At 36.7% G+C, this 19194-nt stretch overlaps 1 protein-coding gene across 7 annotated transcripts in view; it reads left to right on the top strand.

The window, feature by feature from the left end:
* NOL4 (nucleolar protein 4) overlaps window positions 1–19194 on the top strand; it is a 455220-nt gene that overhangs the window by 343294 nt on the left and 92732 nt on the right. The gene's annotated exons all lie outside the window — the stretch shown is intronic.

The following is a 19194-nucleotide window of genomic DNA, read 5'->3' as shown; positions in this document are numbered from 1 at the left end:
TATTCCTGTCCAGAGCCCTACCTTCTTCCAGTTACTTACATTCCCTCCCTTGGTGTCACTCTCAAGTCCTCACTTTCCCTCATCCTACCAGTCAGTTGTGAAGTGTTATCATTTCCACACGCTCTCATATGCACCCCCTTCTTTTCTATTCACACTGCCACCATCCTTGTTCCAGTCCTCATCACCTGTCCTCTGGATTATTGTAACACTCTCTTCATTGGTTTCTCTCTCTCAAGTCTCTTCCCCTCCAATCCATCCTCCTCACAGCTACCAAACTGATAGCATAAATCTGACTATGTCACTTTCCTATTCAGTAACCTCCAATGACTCCTTATCGATTCTAGGGCCAAATATCTTTTCATCTTTATCTCATTCTTTAAAATGTCCATTCTGTATAATTATTAGAATAAACAAAACCACTAGGACAGGTTTTTTTTTTAATTTTTTTTTTTACTTATCGTAGTGTAAAGTTTCCAGAGCATTGGGCTAGATGTTTTCTAAAGTTCCTCCCCAGCTCTAAATCCCATGATTTAACTCAGTTCAATTGAACAAGCATTTGTTATGCATCTACTATTTGCCAAGCACTGGGGTTACAAAGACAAAAAGAAAAACAATTCCCAAGGAGCTTCTATTCTACTGGAGAAAAACAAGACCTATGCAAATGTAAATATAATATAGGTATATATGTATATATATTGCTATATATACATATTACTCTCTTTGTATATATTTCATATATATTACAATATGCTACTCTTTTTCATATGTATAAAATATATGCACATATTACATTTGTTTATCTCTGTAGGTGTTTTTCTCCAGTAGTATATAAGCTCCTTGAAGATAGTAATTGTTTTGTTTTTGTTTTTGCATCTCCAGTGCCAAGTACAGTATATCAGCATATATATTATCTTTATGTGTGCATGTGTGCTTGTATTTGTATGTATACACACATATGTAACTATATATTACTATGTGTATATAAGTGTACATGTGTGTATGCACATATGTGTATATAAACATGTGCATATGTGTCAATATGTGTATTGCATATATGTGTGTATCGTGTGTATGTGTGTGTGTGTGTGTATAAAATTTCAGGAATGGGAGGTAAAAGCACTAATTAGAGTTATCAGGAAAGTCCACTTGTAGGAAACGATTACTTGAGCTAGGCCTTAATATATGGAGGACAATCCAGCAAAAGAGAATGAATGAGTGAGCAGAATCAGTCCAACAGGTAGCAAGAGAACTAGGAGAGAGCATGGTCATCAAAATCTGCAGAATCCAAGAAATGAAGTCTCAGAAAAGGTCATTGAGTTTATTAATTAAGAGATCATTATCAACCTTGGAAAAAAAGCTGTTTCCTTAGAGTGGTGGGGTAAGAAGCCACATTGCAAAGGTTTGAAAAGTGAGTGAGGGGTGAGAAAGTTTCCTCTGTCCATGTGTGGCCTATTCTCTGGTAAGTATCCTTTGCAGCTGTTTGCAGGGCCTTTGATTTCAAAGAGAGCAATCCATTTCTGCTTGCTGTATTCCAGGCATTCTAGCTCATTTATAAATCACGAGTGTCTAATGGTTTTCTATTCCAGAAATCAAACACTGTGTCACAATGCTTAAAGGTATTCATTAATGTATCTTTTAGTATTTCCTCTGCTTTGCCTGTCTGCCATCATCACAATTCATTTTTTTAATATAACAGCTGTTTGGATAGTCTGCTGTCATTTATCTTAAATATATATCAGAACTGAAATGTAGCAAGTAGTTTTATTACTGGTAGACAGGATGCTCTGTGGGACTCAGTTGTTGGTGACTATCTTGCCATTTTATTTGAAACATAACTTTAAGTGATACTGATGACCTTTCTCAAAGAATAAAAATTACATCCCTGACATGTCCAACCTTCGTAGCGATGTATTACTTTGGACAAGAAGTGTTGGTTCTTAGTTAAGTTTGCAGTTTGTCTCACTCAGCCTGCCATATATCCAAATAATGTGCTTCGTGGAAGATGACTAATAGAACCTTAAGGTTCAGGTAAATATAATTATAGTGACCTTTATATTTATGAGAGAAGTGGAAATAGTTCTAGTCCTGTGTTGAACCAAATAAGGATAGCCTTCCCAGAGGTCTTAAGCACAAACTCTGGTTTTGGATAGGTAGTGTTTTTGTTGTTGGCTTTTTTTTCTCTGAAAGCAAGTATAAATGTGGTTTTGCAGCTTTACTTATTGCATCTGATAGAACATGTCTAAACTCTCCTTGACATAAAATCTTTTACATAATTTAAGACAGCTATCATTGTCCCCCAACCCTAACTAAAAAGGGCCAAATCCTTTGCCTTCCTCAATACACTCTCCATATTGTCAATGTCCACCTTAAACTGGAGTACCTAGAAATGAAATCAATGCTCCAGATGAATAGGGCAGAGTACAGTAGACCTATGAGTTCCCTGCTTCTGAAAGCCATGCCTCTCTTAATGCAGCCTAACACCACATTAGCTTTTTGGGCTGCCACATCACGTCGTTGATTCACATTAACCTTGCTGTCCACAAACAAAACAAAACCAACAGACACACAAAAAGACATCTTTTGCAGAACAGCTGTTGTCTAGCCAGGCCTCCATCTTCTATCTCTTCACCTGTTTTCTAGATCAATCAATTTTAATAATAGCCGTCTCATCTGTCTTTTCAATTGTCTTTTGACTTTGCTCTACTATGTTTAATTACTGAATTTTTGTGTATTGTTTCATTCTGTTTTTCATCATTTCCATAAAGCCTCTCCTCTAAGCTGTCTATTCCCTCTCCAAGTTGTTCCTAAGGACATCTCATTTCACTCCTTCCCTCTTTCTCAATATGTCACTGGGTTTCACAATTTGCATTGCCAATCCAGTATCTTTTTAGATATTCTGTTTGCAGTTATGACTGAATTGTTTTCTTCTTCTGGAGTCTCATCCTGGAGTTTTCTTAACTCGTAGAAATTCTTCATGGTCTTTGGGAGTCATGTTTGCTCATTTCTTCAGTCTCTCTACTAGAGACAGTGAATGAAGATTCCCACTGATCCCTTCCCACCCCCACCCCCACCGCCAACCCCATTCTGCAGTTTCTCACAAAGTCTATTGGCTGTGCAATAGCTCAGGCTGCTGCTACTCCAGTCCTTCAGACGAGGCCCAGGGAGAGATCTGAGAGCACCATGCAGCCATTGAGGGCTCTAGGCCTTTGGTTTGGAGAAGAGGTAAGAAATTCTGGCTGAGAGAATCTTCTTGCCTTTCCTCTCTCTGTGGGAGCCCAAATGGGGCGGGTACACTGTCAAGTGATCTTGGATAGTGGGGGCGTTGTCTCAAATTTGGTTGGTATTGGAAAGAGAGTAAATCCAGATAATCAGTGTCTCAACATGTCAAGGGCCAGTGTGAGCCAAGAGCTACGGGATGTTTAATTTTTCCTCTTAGATTTGGGATGATAGTCTCCTAGCATCTATTAAGCACCTGCTTTGTGCCAGGCACTGTGCTAAGAGCTAGGGAGATGAAGAAAGGCAAAAGTCAAAGAGTCCCTACTCTCAAGGAGTATAAGGAGAGAGTATGTAAACAACTGAATGCAAACAAGATTCATGCAGGATTCAGAAGAGTTTCAGAAGGAAGGCACTAGGAAAAGGATGGGTGAAGGTTTCTTGCAGAAGGTAGAAATTTAACTGAGATGTACTAGAAGAGAGGAGGGGGAGATAATTTAGAGGAGAGTCCCGGGCTTGGGGCAGCCATCCAGGGAAAGTGCTCTATTAGTGCACTGAGTATTTTGAATGAGCAACAACGAGGAGCCAGTATCACTAAGTAAGAGTACAGGAAGGGAAGTGATGTGTAAGAAGACTGGAAAGGAAGAAAGGTCTATGAAGGCAATAAAGGACTTTGGAAACCAAACAGAGGGATTAAGATAATAATTGTACCTAAGGGAGATGATAAGGGTCACCAAGTGAAAAAAGTATAAATAAAAGAGGACAGGGCTTGGGACAGAAGAACTACTAAATTCATTCATAGTCAGAGGGCATGAACTCAATGAGGCAGAGGTGGCAAAATAATTCTAATCCTTAATTTAGAATAACGAAACCAAGTTATCCTTTAAAGAGATAAGTATTTAATCAAGTGCAAATTTTATTTCTTTCCCTCTCAGGGGGATGCTGCTAAGATAACCTGTTTTCTGTAAAACCTACTACTGCTATAAAGGGTGTCCCAAATGTTTTAGTGCAGTTTATACTTTAATAATTTTGGAAGTATAAGTGTTCTGAATCTACAAAATGCATCATTTGAAAACTAAGTTATTTAAATTTGTTTTTAGTTATATGGATTTTGAGTAATAATTTTTAAATTTTAACAAGATGATATGCCTTATCACTCTGAATTGTACATGCAACAGTTCCAGATGACATTTTCTTAGACTAGTGGATCAGAAGAGATTTTATATGTGTGTATATGTATACATACATAGGTATAGATATATAGATATATATTTGCTTAATTAAACATTTCCCAATTACAATCTTTTAAAAAATTTTAACATTAATTTTTTTTAATTTTGAGTTCCAAATTCTCCCCCTCCCTTCTGCCCCTTCCCCATCCTTAGAGAAGGAAAGCAACATGATATGAATTATACATGTAAAATTATACAAAACATATCTCCTCAGCAGCAGTGTTGCCAAAGAACACACACACATAGACACACACACACACACATACTCAAGAAAAATAAAATGAAGAAAAAGTACACTTCAGTCTACTCACCAGTTCTCTTTCTAGAGATGGATAGTATGAGTACAGAGTTTGCTTGGCCACCCTGGTTACCTGATCCATCTCCATTAGACTTTTGTCCTGTGGGGTCACATCAAAACTGTCGTGAATGCATCAAAACCTAATTCTTTGTGTGATTCTAAGATGAGGACTATAAATGCAATCCTTTCTGCCACTAAGCAACAACTGATGAAAATTTTCACAAAGTTTGAAAATTGACTTGTAGCGGTCTATAGCATAAGGTAATAGTCATGCTGAATTTAATAAGAAATCTACCAATATTATAAATTTTAAAATAATTAATCTTTCAAATTTAGTTTTAATAAGTTTGTAGCATTTGCACTTCCGAAGTTATTAAAGATTTAAATCACACTAACACTTTTGGGACACCCTATAATTTGCCTATAGTTCACAGTTCTTTCCTGTTCTAAAATAAAACAATGCTCATTCATTCATTAAACAACCATTTATTAAGAGTCCAATAAATGTTCAAGGTGCTTGGAGATATAAAAAAAAGTAAGATGCATTTTGAGGTGTTGGTAAATGAACTCCTGTACTAGGATGTCTTTATATTATTTCTTGTTGTTTAAACACTATTTTTTAATAGCTCTACTGATCACCTTAGTAAGATTTCCTCTAAAACTATTGTAAGGAAATGCCGTGTGTTAGCTTTAGGAAGAAGGCATTTCACAATACTAAAATTATTTCCTTTTCCTTGGTTTATTTTCAGAGGCTAAAGGACAGAGCCTCAGACTGTGATTTAGTAGATAAGGTTCTCTATATCCAGTCCCATAGAGGACATTTATCTATACAGTAGTTTGATTTTTTTCATCTGGAAAATGAAAATGCGTAATAATATGTTTGGCTCTTTGACTATGGGCCTTGATCCCATAATGATAAATGGTGCAAAGATGCATAGATAAGTAGGAAGTCTGAATTTTGTTTCCATCCGAAGAATAGTTATGTGCTTTCCCTGCCTTTGCCCACCCATGGCAAATGTAGATTGGGGTTAGAATGCCTACATTAATTTGCCATTATTTAAAAGTCGTTGAACTACTAGCCACAGTGCTGCCCTATAATGACAACATTTAATATATCGCTCATGGCTGCATTGTCTTTTATTCCGTGCAATGTGGTCTATTAGCGAAGTCATTTTGAATCTGAAATGTCACGAAAGAATAAACAAAGAGCAGCTTACATTGAGGAGCCTGATGAGGCTCCTACTGACTCATCTGCCTAAACGGAAACTTGTTTTAGCTGCCATTGATAAAATATCGTAATGGTTATCCATGTTTCAGCTTTATCAGTGCCATAGCTGGGAGCATTCCACCTGCTAATGTGTTTGTTTTTGGAGTCAGGCTGGAAAACTCAGTATGTTCTCCTTGATCCTTGTATTGTTATTGTTTTTTTAAGTTTTCTACCTTTTCAGCTAAAGTAGTTGATGTGGTTGGTACTTCAGAAGCCAGTAGGGTGGCAGAGCACATGGCCCATTGTTTGGGGTGCTGCCTTCAAGTGTATGTTTTGTTTAATGAAGTGGGGGATATGTGCTGCCTCAGTGAACACTTTCAGCTGACTGATTCCCCCAGCTGGCAGAAGAAGCATGACTGTCACAAATGCCCCTGTGGCAGTTTTTGCAGCTGGGCCAAACATTTAGACATAATTCTTTTTTCAGAGACATTATGTTTGGGACATAATGGCTTGTAAAGAATTTAATTCTATCATGAGGACTCACCTTAGTCAATATCTCTGTATCATCCCTCCATCTGGAACATTTTTTGTGGGGAGGGCAGGTTCTCTATAATCTGAGTAATCTGGTTTTCTTTCTACTGTTTCAGTCTTACCCTGTGCAAGTATTGACATTATTTCCAAACCCTTAAAGTGGGATTGGATTTATCCAAAGTCAATAAAGTATTTGAGATCATTAAGTTCCCCCCATCAGTATTAATCACTAGATTATAATAACATTTTATATTTCTATAGCACGTTAGGGTTTTCAATGTGCATTCACAAATGTTATCTCATTGATATATAGTATTAAATCCAAGGGGTACATTCATCCTCGTGCCTTCTATATGTTGATGTCTTCATTTGTTTTCCATTTTTCTTTTTCCATTAGAATGAACAGTGTCGAGGGAGAAAAGATAAATGCTTATGAACTGAAAAAATAAAGTTAATGGTTATCAAAAATAGATATATAAGGAAAACTTTTTAATCACCTACAGATTGAAAAAATAAAGTTAATGTTTGTCAAAAAAAAGATATAAGGGGAAAAATCTTTGTATCTTCTAACATCATGTACTCCTAGTTTATCATTGATTTGTTTTTTGTTTTTTTTGTTTTTTTTTTTTTAGGGATAAGGGTGAAATTGAAGCCACTGTATTTCCTCAATGCTTTATTTTATGCAACATATTTCCTTCTGAAATATGATTGCCGATTAGTACTAGATGTATTTGCTCATATATTCCTAAGTATTCAAAAATCCCTCCATAATCTGGAGTCTTAGCCTTAGGTTTTATTGTAAGACCTTCCCATTTTACGCTACTTCCATCCACATTCTCTCCAAACTGTACCACTCAATGGCTCCCCCTACTTACACAACGTATCCTTCTTGCCTCTATGCCTTGGCTCATGCTTCTCTGAGTACCTGAAATGCCTTCCTCCTTTTTTCTCTGTCCTCCTCAATCCCTCCCCTCACCCCCAATCCCCAGTTTTTGAACTTCTGTTCATCCTTTAAAACCCAAGTCAAATTCCACCTTTTTTAGGAAGCCTCTCCTCCGAGTTTCTAATAATTTTCTTTCCTTAAGCCTCCCCTAGTAGTATGGTGTGATGGAAAAGACTTGAAATCAGAAGAACCTGTGCTTAAATCCTGACCCTGATATTCATGAGCAACAACCTCCTCTGCCTTCTTTCACCCACCATCTTACCAAGATATGAGGAAAGTTATGGGAAAGTCACAACCTTCCAATCCTCATCTATTTCCTCATCTGTAAAGATAGATACTATTACAACATATTTGACAGGATTTGAGGGAGAAAGAGCTTTGTAAACCTTAAAGTGCTATGCAAACAAGATATTATTCTAGCAGGATGCATACAGGTCCAATGCAATTACTGTGTATTGTATTGCATTATCATTAATTGTTTATGTATCATACCAGGATCAACTATTTATGTGTAGTCAGACCATTTTCCACTATTAGTACTACCATGATAGCTAGCATTCATTTTATATAGTTCTTTTAAGCTTGCAAAGCATTGTACAAGTGTTACCTAGTCTACTCCTCACAACAACCCTTACCATTTCGATTCATCTAAAGTTGCTATTGTTGAAAATTTCCCATTTTAAAGTACTTTAAAGTGAATATTCCTGATGATTGAAGAAAAGAAGTCACCCATGACTTCATATTTTTCCAATTCTTTACCCCAAAGTTTCTTTTGCTTCCTGCAGGCCAAATGTTATCTGTGTTTGGCATATGGGAAAACTGAGGCTGAGAGAGTTTAAATAATTTGTCCAAGGTTACCCAGTTAGTGAGTGTCTGAGGCGAGATTCAAACTCACGTGTTGCTGACTCCAGGTCTTTTACTCAATCCGCTGCTACTGGTAAAGGTCAAAGGAAGCATCAAATTAGAGAGAGGACAAAGAGGAAAAGATGCTGAATGAGGCAACAGCTTCATCTTGGCCAAGGGAAGCTAGTGAGGTGAACGATGAAAGCCCAGAAGCAGATCCAACTACAATAAACATTTTTTAAACCCTGCCCTATTTTCAAGGAACTGTGCTACACTCTGGGGTTAAAAATAATGAAAGACGGCAGAAATTACCTTTAAACAAGAAGGGGTTCAAAGGTTACCTAAGAAAACATAGACACCCTACAATTATAAGTACATATTGTTATAGTCCTGATATTAGATCAATCTTACAAAAATATTTTTGAGGGTTTTCCTTTATTCAGGAGCAATGATGGTTTGTGTTCACCTCCTCTCAGCCTGCGTAGCCAACATTGTTTTTTACATCATACTGGGGAATATAACATAGTGGTGTTGAAAGATTATTGGACTTGAGGTCAGAGGATGTGTATTTAACTCCTGTTTCTGTCCTTTTGTTTCAACAATCCAGCTAGCAGCTGTTGTGGGGGTGAAAGACCAACACAAGCCCAACAACAAGAAGGCTGCCAGCACGCTGCGAAAGCCCAGGTTCTTTGTATCTGCTTCACTAAGGAAAGCAACATTAAGGGGTTGACAAGCTTACTTTTATCCAGCATACAAATATCACTCACTTAGTTCAGGGGAAAAAACCAGCACCCTGAAATTCAGAGCAAAATACAAACAAAGTACAAACATCGACAGACAGACCTTGTCTGATTCAAATCCCAATACATAGTTACCAGAGTTTAACAAAGTCCCAACATCCGGGTTACGAGCTGGAGGGCTCTTAGCTACAGCTGCCCGAGTCTCCACATCAGTTCACTAGCACAAGTGAGAGCCCCGTGCAAATGGCTCTGTCTTCTCTTCTTATAGCATTTCAGATGTCATCAAATGTTGTCTGAGCAACCAGAACTTAAGCTCCTGTGATTGGCTGTGGTTTTAGCCCCTCCCCTTAGGACCCTGGGAGCTTCACACCCACCTAGACTTAGCACCTAATAGGGGTTTGGGCCTGGGGCTTAGCACCTAGTAAGACTCAATGAAATACACTGAATTACTCAAAGGAAACAAAAGCCAAACTCTTCAAGGGCACTTGGTTGGGCTAAATGCTAAGAGCCCATTTTGCTTACCAACATACCTTTATCTGTATGACCTGGGGAAAAAATTATTTAACCTTCCTGAACCTCAATTTCCCCAGCTATAAAAGCAGGCTAATAATTACTCTTGCTACCTAGTGTACACAGTTGTTGTGAGGATCAGTACAAATAATATGTGTACATAATATATAAAATATAAGTTATTAATAGCTTGCATTTGTCCAATATTCTCCTCCAAACTTGTTTCTGTTGAGGTCACAAAATCTTTCAAGTCACCCAAATTTAAAACATCGGCATTATCCCTCTCTACCTCCCCATAGCAAATCAGTTTCCAGGTCTTGTTAAATGCCACAGTATGTCTGGCATCCACATCTTTCTCTCACTATTCACAAATAATTCCTCTCATCACCTCTTGCCTGGACTATTGTAAGAGTTTCTTAATTGACCTCCCTACTATCAGTCTTTCCCTACTCCAAACCATCCTCCAAAGAGCTGCCAAAATAATCTTCCTAAAGAATAAACCCAGATCACAGCTCTCTTTTGCCCTAGAATCTTCAGTAAATGCAGACTGTCCAGTTTGGCATTTAAAGCCCTTCCTAGTCTGATTCCACCTTTCCTTTCCAGATGTACTTCACATTTGCTACCCTTTAGGCATCATGGCCAAACTTGGGGTTTTTTTTTGCTATTTCCCATAATTCTCATTCCATATCCCCCCTTTACATTTCCCTATAGGCCATTTCTCATGCCTGAAATGAAATTCCTTACCCCCTTTCCTGTGCTTATTGAATAGAATTGAACTGAATTTACTAGATAAACTGACCTGGGTTAGAAGTTTAGCCATAATTGTCTAAATATTCACTGCACAGAGATAAATGGTCCACGTGAAAATGGATTCTACAATTTTGACCCCCTTGCATCATGCTCCAAACAGCTAAGTTAGTCTTTCTAGGTGCTATAGATGTTGGGAAATCATTGGATGGTTTTTGTGGGTAGGAGAAGAAGGAACCGCTCCCAATAGGAACCTAACCATAGAGTGTAGGAAATAAAAAGAAATTAGGAAAATGGGTCTACTTGCTTCCCTGTTTTGTAATTGGACCTACTGTCTGAGTCTAGTGGCAACAGTGAGGTCACTTCTGAAATAGTTTTAGGAAGTTTAGGAGTATAGAAAATTTTGGAATTATTTCAGGAGGTTTAGGAGTAGAGAAAATTCTGGAATTGTTTTAGGAGGTTTAAAAGTACAGGGAGTCGCTGAATCTATTTCCCTTCAACCTTATTCTGATTGCTTAAAACAAATTTAAAGAAACAACTTAGGTGACTGGTTCTAGTTACTGCTTCCTAGTGACTAAGAGGACGTATTAATAATTTAATTTTAACCAGCCCCCGGAAATGAGTCAGCACTACTTAGCAGTTTGCATTGTCTACCGTAAGATACAATTTTCTAGCAATTCCAGACTTCTATACAAGAGAGACTAATCCTAAGAAAGTGTTCACTGGAAAATGAAGTAATTATTAAATGAAACTGTGTCACCCAATCTTGAAAATAGTCACATCAAGGGCAAACAACCATTTATGCCAGACGGTTTCATTTATTTCATAATCATTATAACCTCTATAAAAAAGACTGACGTAAAAAGATGCATGTTATAGAATTCTAGAAGTTGTAAAACAGATATAATGTATACCTGGCATTTTCTATTGAAAATTCAGTTAGTTATGCATAAAGCACATTGTTTATGATCGAACATTTCCGACCTGCTTACTTTAGAGACAGCCTGACCAAGTAGACAGGGTGGTGGACTCAAGTCAGCCAGACCTGAGTTCAAAGCCTGCCTCTGCCTCTGATCTTAGGTAGCTGGGTAGCCCTGGGCAGACCACTTGACCTCTGAGCACCCCCAGGCAATTCTCTAAAAAAAAAAAAAAAGTTAGATAGTAGCTGTTTCTAATCTGCATTGATAATTTACTCACCATGAGTTCTCTCTCCCAAAGAAATCCTAGGTCTATTGTTTTAAGTATTGATTCTACATCTGGGAAGCAATATTAATTGAATAAAAATCACCTAGTGTTGATTGAGTATGGGCTCTGTGCAAAACATATGGGGTTTGATGTTGTAAATTCTAATTTATATTTTAGTTTCCAAATGGGACTTAGTATATAACATTTCAGTATGGCTAATATTTAAACCATTCACGTGATCTTTGTCTTTCTACCTTTGCTTTCAAAAATATTTTTGCATGGTCTTTTTGCATGGTCTTACATTTTGCATGGCCTTAAATGGCAGAAAGAACAATCAATGGACAGAAGTTACAAAGGAACACATTTTGCCTTGATATGAGAGAAAACTTTCTTGCAACTAGAGCTATCCAAAAGGAGAACGTGTGATTGTAGGAAAATCCTGTTTCCTTCCCTGGAGGTCTTCACGCAAAAGCCAGCTGACCACTTCTCCTGCATATTAAAAGATACACTGGTCTTTTTCTAGCATGAAAATCACCCTTGTTGATCTTGTTACTTCCTAAAACTATCTTAGCAAAAGACATACTCAAACAATTTTTTACTATTCAAACAGTGTGCATGATGGGATCATCTATTATGTGACTGTGAAGATGTAAATACTATAGAAAATCATTTGTGAAACACTGCTTTCTCCCTTCATAAAGTACATCCTAAATCCATATGGAGATTACTCTTGTAAAGATTGTATGGAAAGGGGAAAGTAGACATTGTTTAGTAGTCACTGATATTTTATCAGTCACCTTTTAGAGAGCAGGAATAGTAACAATAGCCACAATTTCCTTTCCAAGCATTTGGCATTATCCCTTTTCTCAGATATTTTGAGAACTGATCTTTTAATACATTTTAAATTCCTTACCTCCAACATGGACTTTCTCTGCATATGCTTAATCAAAAGTAGTTCCCATCTTTGTTTGTTTTAGTCCCATTTCTGTTTATCTCATTCAACACATTGGAGAATATGATGTCAGAGTCCAGCTGAGGTGATTTCACTGTCCATGATGGACAAAGTAATTGGTTATACAACTCTTGATAGATCTCTTCCTTTTCTGTTCTGTTATCTTTAAGTTACATCTTTTAATGCTTTTGGTGTTGCCTGACTTAATTTGATGTCTGTCCTGTTAAGCTTTTTATATTTTGTATTTTCTTCCACAGTTCCTTACAATTTTATGAAATGGTATTGCTCATAATCTTAAAATATTACTTTCTTTAAGATTTCATAAACAGGTTCCTATATATACCGGTGGTGCCCTAGCTATCTCTACTTGGCAGGAAGATAAAGCATTTTCTGATCGAAGTGTTTTTTTCTGTTAAAGTTGCTGTCTTTTGATTCTCTTCTGCCAAATTTTCCTTAGTTTTGATATTTTTGTATTCAGTATTTTTAAGGTTCCTTAGAGCTTTTATTTCTTTGGAGAGATTCTCTATCATTTGTTCTATTCTTATATATTCTAACCTTGTTCTTTTTATTCTGCATTGAAAGTTTGGATTACCTACAAGAATTCATTCCTAATTTTAAAAAAAAACAACATCTCTCCTTTGAACCATTAAAGAGTGCATGATCCTTAAGTAGTCTACAGGATTCTCTCTTTCAATAGGTAGTGTGAGTTCATTTTCCTCCCTATTATCATATTGGTTTAATGTGATTTTATTTCTCTTTAAAATTTTACTTACTCTCTGTTTTTATGATAAGCCTGTAAGTTTGTTTATGCTGATTCAGTAGGTGATTGGAGTTGGTTGAGGGCTAAGGGTGCCAAGTTGGAGTCAAGTATTTACCTTCTCCAGCCTAATTTCATAAACTTAATTAACTGTATAGGACAGTTCTATCTTCTTATTGGCATGGTACATTCAAAAGAGCAATGAATTTGGAATTAGAGGCTCTGGCTTCAAATCACACCTCTACCACTTTCTACCTCTGTGACTTTTGGCAAATGGCAACCTTTCTGGGTTTCATCATCTACGAAAGGAGATGATTAAATTAGATGTCATCTATGGACCCTTCTAACTCGAAAGCTATCATCTGTGTTCTTGTGGATTCAGTTAAATCACTTTATCTAGTATATATTGTGTTTATTTTGAGATTTTAGAGCAGAAGACCTTTGGGGGGGGGAGAAACTATTTTACTATCTTTATAATCCTATGCTATGAAGTTCCTAGACTCTTTTGTTCTCCTTATTGTGGAAATTGAGCTACATAGGTTAAAGGTCATCAGATAATAGTGATAGCCTATGTCAATGTCTGTCCCTTTGTCTATTTCACATTTGGGGCTATGGTTTTTGTTTTGTTTTTTCCATTTTTAGTCGTGTAATTTGGTATTGATTTTGATCTTGCTGTAATAAGGTGATGCTCCAACTACTGAACTGTCAGCTGCTTCTGAAATGACTCAGACATTGATTATCGGTCATTTTGTGTCTATTAATTTATATTCCCTATTCCCTATATGTGTGTTTATGTCTATCTATACACATATATGTGTATACAGATATAGATATAGATGACATATCCCATTCCCTTCAAGTCTACTGGTTTACTAAGTTAGGAATACTAATTCATGACTATTTCATTAATGGTTGTCCTTTTAATTATAATCAGTAAGGTCCTTATTGCACACTTAATTGCTTCTATTTCAGGAAGACATGTTACTTTTTGATCATTTATATTTTCCTATTGGAAGGACCATTGAAATACAAATTACTTTGCTGAATAATTTGAAGATAATCATTGCTTTATTCACTAATATACCTTTCCATTCAGTCGGGACAAGTTGACTAGCTAACTCTTCATTTTACTAAATGGACTATTGATTTTACCTCATGATGCCGACTAGGTCTATGCAAAATGGTTAAGCATATGAAACATACTTTTCTTCATCCCTTTGCCTACTTTAGGTACCTCTTTTAAATCTAGCTCCGCTGGCTGCTTAGACTTACCACCTGGACCAGCCTTTCCTAGACTGTGCCCAATGCTCTAGAAACTTATATGTTCTTCTACTTGTATTCTTATCATAAAATATCCTATATCTCATCTGCTCTAAGTCTTCTGGTTTACTGATTGATTACTAATGAGCTAATTCATAATTAATAATTATAATATAATATATATATATATATTATATATTACATTCATAATGTGTCACCTATCCAGGACCTATTACAAAAAGGAATTCTAGAGACTGGTGCCTTAAAGAAAAGGAATCATTTGTTAAATATGGGGATTTCAGGCAAGCTGATAGAGAAATTTTTAGATAAGGGTAATAAACTCAGTTGAGCTTTTAGATTTTCTTTGATGGATCCATGATCTTTCTGGTATTGGCCTGCCCTCCAACAATACACACGCTGTTCCATTATTTGAACCATACTACTAGCAGATTTTTACCATCATGAATGTTCTTTGGTTCCATTTCCAGTAAGATAACATGTCGTTATAACTTGACCTATCCCCTCCTCCAATGTTAGACCACACAAAGTGTTAAACTCACTGCAGTTTCTCATTCTGTGGTTGCCTTGCTGAAGAAAATTAGGTTTTCTTATCTTAGCCCTAAAGTAGTGAGTTTCTGTTTGATTTACCCACTAGAAACAAAGATTCAGTATTGTGTTCAGAACAGTAAAGGGTTTTTAAAATGTCCTATAGTATATGGAAATGTTTATAGCAAAAAACCAAGCTACTTATACGTTCATGTTTTATTATAAGATTTTGAGATGCCTGACTACTATTCTTGATGAAAATGAAAAAAAAAACCACAAAAAAACCACAAACCTGTTAATTTCTTGAGACCATAATAGCATTTCCACACTGGAATTATTTGGAAATTACACTGTGCTTTTTTCAATATTGCTGTGTACATACGCATGAAAATATTTATGTATGACTTCTTAAATTTTATATGATTTTTGAGAGAATTCTGTTCACTGTTTCTCCATTATTTGAAAACTCAAAATGTATATTGTTTAAAATATAAAAGAAATATAGAACATTTATTTTTAAATGTGCCTACATATAATTTGCTCAGGCTTTTAAAGAACCATGGAATGTCATTTAGTGAGTGTTGGTCATTCTGGTGAGTAGATCATCATATAGCACATGAATCACTAGGTTATGGGGCATTGTAGAGCCTAGCTTACAGGCTGAAAGGACTCATTCCAGGACTTCTTATACACCATTTTCATGACCTGGGAGATTATATAAGCTCCAAGATCATCTAAGAGGTCTCATACAAGAACAGACTGCCGTTCCAGGAGGAAAATAATACTTAAGGTAAACACTTCTGGAAAATAGAAAAAAAAATAAATAAAATTTCCCCAATTTGCGATTACTATAGTAATATAACTATATAATTAATATTTACTCTATTATCTTTGTTATATCTATTACCATGTAAAATATAATTTCCTATACACTTTTCTTTGATGGATCCATGATTTTTCTGGCGTTGGCTCACCCTCTAATAATACAGATCATAACCTCACCACACTTACTAGTCTTATTGTGACTTATCTATGTTTCCCTCTAGATCTTCCATAAAGGACCTTCCCCAGGGTACTAGAAGGCTTTTTTTGTTCTTCTGATATTTCAGGAGTACCAGTGTAACACTTGGTGGTTTAACTATTGTCTCTTCCTCACTGTATAAATAGCTCACCTACTTTTCTTTCCTTTTGAGGAAAAAGGAGAAAAGGTATCAAATTTTTATTTTTTTTTTCAATTAACAAGTATATCTCCTCTGCCCCCCAAAAAAATTGAAAAGGAAAAATATAAAATCCTTATAAAATATGAATAGTTAAATGCAACAAATTCTCCCACCGGCCATCTCCCAAAATCTAGCAATCTGGAACAATGCCCAAGAAGTCACTAAACTATTAATATCCTTTGAGAATTCCCATCATAGGCCTTTATCTCATAGAGATCAAATAAAGAGGAAATGTACTCATATGTACCAAAAATATTTATAGCAGATCTTTTTGTAGTGGCAAAAAAAATTGGAAAGTAAAGGGGTGCCTGTTGCTTACTTTTCTCCCATATGTATCTTTGATAATGATTTTTACCTCTTATGTTACATAAAGGCAGGAGGGATTTCTGACTCCTGCTAGAAGAATCATTCAACTCCAGCTTCAGATTACAGGGTTGAGAGAGGGAGGAGGAGAGGATTTGTGGGTGGAGAGGGAGGATACAGAGGGTACAATCATGGGTGACATGCTGAGACTGCTTAACACCTATAATACATCTTTCCATTGTCCTTTGTTTTATTTGTAATTTTAATTCTTATTCCTTGATTAACAGCTGGGTAGCATCTCTGAGATAATAGCATTAAAGCCATAACCCTCGCGGGTCTTCCTGCCACAGATCTCTCCTTATTCCAGTCCATCCTCCTCCCAGCTGCCAAAGTGATCTTAAGCAAAATTCCTAGTTATAGGTCTCTCTTTTTTCTAAATAATATTTAAATTTCCCCCAATTACATGTAAAAACAATTTTTAAAATTCTTTTTTAAGGTATTAAGTTCCAGATTCTATCCTTCCTTCCCTCCCCTACCCCCTCCCCGAGACAGTAAACAATCAGATCTAGGTTATACATGTGCAGTTGTAAAACATTTCCATATTAGTCATTTTGTGCAAAAAGACTTGAGAAAGAAAGATAAAAAGAAAGGAAGGAGGGAAGAAAGAAAGAGGAAGGAAGAAAGGAAGATAAAAAGAAAGAAAGAAGGAAGGAAGGAGAAGGGGGAAGAAAGAGAAAAAAGGAAGAAGAAAGGAAGAAAAGAAGAAAAAGAAAGAATGAGAGAGAGAAAGAAAGAAAGAAAGAAAGAAAGAAAGAAAGAATAAATAAATACTATGATTCAGTCTGTATTCAGACAACATCAGTTCTTTCTCTGGAGACTGATAGCATTTTTCATGAGTTCTTTGGGATTGTCTTGAATCATTGTATTGCTGAGAATAGCTAAGCCATTCACAGTTCTTCATCATGCAGTATTACTGTTACTGTTACAATGTGCTCCTGGTTCTGCTTACTTCACCGTGTATCAGTTCATGTACATTATAGCTCTCTTTAAGACTCTCATAGGGCAAAAACCATACTTTTAATCCTATCCTCCTGATTTCCTCAATACCCTCTCCCTAACAAACCCTTCCCTTGCCATGTTCCACCAGATCCCATAGATGCTGTTTGGTAGGTGTGGTGCTGTTTCCCTTTCCTGATCTTGCATCCAAAAAAGCCCACTCTCCACTACACCAATGCTTCTTAAACATTTTCCACTCATGACACCTTCAGTGCTTCTTAAACTGTAGGTCACAACTCCAAATGGGGTCACGACCCACAGTTTAAAAGAAGCATTGTTAGTCTACATCGTCTACCACCTATCCTTGGGCACAGCTGCTTCCTTTACCAGAGTGGATTGTGGTGCAAGGCACTATCTTTGCCAAGGAAACTCCAAATGGGGTCACAAAGAGTTGGACAGGACTAAAAACAACTCAACAGCAACATTTAAATAGATCAGTGAATGCTTCTCCAGTGGTGTAGAATACAACCTATCCATGACTTCTTTCTTGTTCAACTCTTGCCCATGTCCTCCCAGGAATCCTCCAGAGAAGATTCATTTAAAATGTTGACAGTTTCCAGAACATTTCTTGATGTTATGTCAGTACTCATGCTGCACTGAAGCTGATGTCCTTCATTCTTGCTGTCTGACTGATCTATTTCCTATTCAGATCACTGCCCTAAGATAATATTGTTAACTTTACTTCTGGTATAAAACTCTTCAACCTGCACCACCATGGTGTAAGCACTCATCACCACACACTTGGACTATTGGAATAGCCTGCTGGTTGGTTCCCTGCCACAAGTCAGTCTCCCCACTGAGTCCATCTTCCACTCAGATGCCAAAGTGGTTCCCTGTTAATTTCACAATCAAACACAAAATGTTCTTTTTGTCTTTCAAATCCCATTATAAGTTGCTCTTACACACCACACACACACACACACACACACACACACATCCTTACCTTTCTAGCCTTCTAACACCTTAACCTCCCTCACATACTCTTCAATACAATGAAACTGGCTTCCTTTACTGTTCCTCAAAAGAGAAACTCCATATCCCACCTCTTGGCATTTTCACTGGCTAACTCCCATGCCTGGAATGCTTTCCCTTTTAACCACTGCCTCCTGATTTACTTCAGGTCCCAGCTAAAATCTAACCTTCTACAGGAAGTCTTTTCTGATTCCTCTTAATTCTGGTACCTTCCTTCTGCTGATTATGTCCATCTTATCCTGTATGTAGCTTGTTTGTGCATTGTGGTTTGCATGATTTCTCCTTCCTTTTATTATGAATTCCATGCTTGCAAGGACTGTCTTTTGCCTTTCTTTGTACCCACAGCACTTATCACAGTGCTTGGAACACAGCAGGTTCTTAATAAATGTTTATAGATTGACTGACTATTGGTAGGATATTGCTGTTTATTTATATCTGCTGTGGAGTTGTCTGTTATCCTTCATGTTAAATGTATCCATCCAGAGACTATGATATTTCATAATATACAGCCATATAACATTACCAAAATATTAGTATTAAAAAGAGGGATCTTGGTTTCAGGTAAAAGCTTTGGATCTTTAAAGTGTTAATAGTCAGTAAGTAATAAATACTTCTTGACTTGACTTGACTGCATGTCCCCATTTGTTGAAAGAAATTATTTGCTGAGATAGCCTCTTTA

This window comes from Trichosurus vulpecula, chromosome 1 (genome assembly GCF_011100635.1).
Source record: "Trichosurus vulpecula isolate mTriVul1 chromosome 1, mTriVul1.pri, whole genome shotgun sequence".
NCBI classification, from domain to species: Eukaryota; Metazoa; Chordata; class Mammalia; order Diprotodontia; family Phalangeridae; genus Trichosurus; species Trichosurus vulpecula.
Note: the sequence above shows the minus strand (reverse complement) of the source record. Positions and strands in the feature narration are given on the sequence as shown.